The following is a 2,953-nucleotide window of genomic DNA, read 5'->3' as shown; positions in this document are numbered from 1 at the left end:
AACATTAAAGTGTGACAAACATGCAAATATAACGTGTGTTTGACAATAACTAATACTGTAACAATACTGTAAAATAAAGTAACTCCGTTACCATTACACCGTATGCGTTACCCGTTACTTTTTAAATAAATGAATTTGGGCTGAAGTGTAGACTACAGCCTAACCAGCTACAGCGTCGCATTGTAGGATTGGTGGATGAACCACTGTAAACACATAGAAGGCCGCTGTGGGCGTGTCTCCGTTTATTCAGGTCTGTGCGGCAGGTAATGGCGAGTCGAGGCGAGAGAGCAAGACGAGTTTCTCAAAGTGGAAATATGCTCATTATTTCACTTTAGTTGAGTATAAAGACAAAAACTGTCAAATGTAAGCTGTCTTTCTGGTTCGAAGCTCGTATCTACTGCGATAAACAGCAACTCCAATCTGCCGAGACTCCTTTAGAATCTACATGCCTCGACGAAGCTAGAAGCTAACCCGGTGTTCTGTTTTCATACTTCAGCTGTGAAAGGAACATGTTTAAGAGCTCAACACAACAGCAGAAGCCACTTTAGTTTTTGATTGTGAATACAGTGGAACCCGGTTATCTCCTCGGTTACCTCGACAACCCTATTAAGTCGACGTTTTTGAAGTGGAACCCCAAATTCTCGCTTTTTCTAAGCATTTTTTATCGGTTATGTCGCCGAACCCTAATATCTCGAGCACAAGGGGGGAAAAATTTGCCATTTATCGTCGGTTATCTCGGTGCAGCCAGAAGAACTCATGAAATGTGGCTGAAAATCAAGTCTTACAGCTGCTACAGGTGTTGTAGTGTATACTGGTGAACCACACTGAAGGGGGCCGAAGGGGGCGTGGCAGGTGGATTCCTGACAGATAAACATGTACTGTATGTATTTTTATAGCATGCCTTCATCAAACAAATCGCAACAACGCTGTTGTGTAAAAAAAACCTTCAAAAACACGTGCATGCACATTCTCATTTATTAACGCACATCTTGTACATAAAGAAATTTTAAGCATGTTAATATATTGCCGCCATTGTGATTTTTGTTTATCTCGATCATCGGTTACCTCGATGCTTTTTGGCGACCCCCTAGGACATCGACATAACCGGGTTCCACTGTATATTATTCAGCTTGTTTTGTTATTTATTTCAGAAATGCTTGTGATATATTCAGTTTGTGCTGCTCTGACTTTAATAAAATAGTGTTTAAAAATGACTTTGTGTTTAAGTCAGTTTTGTGTTTGTATAAACCATAACACATAAAAGGGCATTAATGGGAACATTAAAGAAGGTTCTTTAAAAAAGTAACTAAAAAGTTACTTTTAACAGTAACACATTACTTTTTGGTGTAAATAATCAACTAAGTAATTGAGTAGGAAATTAAAATCAGAGGCTCAAGAGCATGTCTCCACTGTGGGTCAAACCCAAAACCTTCTGCATGTAAAACAGACATGATGACCACTACACTCCAGTATTAACAATCAATGACTGTTTCTTCCAATGTTATAAATCACTATATACTGCTCCTTTATCTGCTGACACTTCAACATTAGAGGCCTTTTTCAAAATGTATGTATTCCTACAATAAGTGTGGGTACAGCATTACAATTGGATGAGTTTATATCTGATACAGAAATAGCCTTAGCAAGTCTGCCTTCTGGTAAATCACCTGGACCAGGATACAAAAATCTTAGCAAAAGCTCTGACCTGCCGTCTGGAGAAAGTTCTGTCTTGTGTTATTTCACCTGAACAAACAGTCTTCATCAAGAACAGATACTCTTCTTGTAATATTGGGCATATGTTGAATGTTATATAGTACAGACCAAATGTTTGGACACACCTTCTCATTCAAAGAGTTTTCTTTATTTTCATGACTATGAAAATTGTAGATTCACACTAAAGGCATCAAAACTATGAATTAACACATGTGGAATTATATACATAACAAAAAAGTGTGAAACAACTGAAAAATGTCATATTCTAGGTTTTCAAAGTAGCCACCTTTTGCTTTGATTACTGCTTTGCACACTCTTGGCATTCTCTTGATGAGCTTCAAGAGGTAGTCACCTGAAATGGTCTTCCAACTGTCTTGAAGGAGTTCCCCGAGAGATGCTTGGCACTTGTTGGCCCTTTTGCCTTCACTCTGCGGTCCAGCTCACCCCTAAACCATCTCGATTGGGTTCAGGTCCGGTGACTGTGGAAGCCAGGTCATCTGGCGCAGCACCCCATCACTCTCCTTCTTGGTCAAATAGCCCTTGATGCCTTCAGTGTGACTCTACAATTTTCATAGTCATGAAAATAAAGAAAACTCTTTGAATGAGAAGGTGTGTCCATACTTTTGGTCTGTACTGTATATAACCCATCTCTATCTGACACTTCTTTAGAGGTGGAGGAGCAGAAGGTTGAGAAGCAGAAGGTGGAGGAGCAGAAGGTGGAGGATCAAAAAGAACAGGCTGAAGTCCTTTGGACTTTTGGAGACTTTAGAGAATGTGAGAAAATGTATAACTGTGTGTAGATAATCAGGTAAAATATTATTTATGAGTCTGACTTTGTTGAAGGTGTTTATGTCTCACCATAAATCTGATTATCACGAATCACACAGCACAACTTACTCAAAAGTCTAATGCCGAATGCTTCCTGTTTTTTTTTACCTAAAGAAATGTAAATGAAGTGATGAACACACTGGATGTTGTTGTTCTGTAGACAGTCACACTGCTGCTGAGAAATGTGGACTGTATTGTGGATGACGGACGATGTAATGAGCGTTCCTGAGATTTGGGACTGTCCTCACTGCTACGTCATTTATAACTACTGATCCTTACATTTTCCTTCTTCCCAGTAACTTGGGGTTTCCTCCCTGTACTCAGCTGGAGTATTTTCTGAATGTGGAGAGCTCTGATATTGTGAACCTCTAACACGTTTGATGTGCACTCTTTGCTTTGTGTTTCTGCTCGC

This window comes from Silurus meridionalis, unplaced genomic scaffold, assembly GCF_014805685.1.
Source record: "Silurus meridionalis isolate SWU-2019-XX unplaced genomic scaffold, ASM1480568v1 Scaffold445, whole genome shotgun sequence".
Classification (NCBI taxonomy): domain Eukaryota; kingdom Metazoa; phylum Chordata; class Actinopteri; order Siluriformes; family Siluridae; genus Silurus; species Silurus meridionalis.
This window is presented reverse-complemented; position numbering follows the sequence as displayed.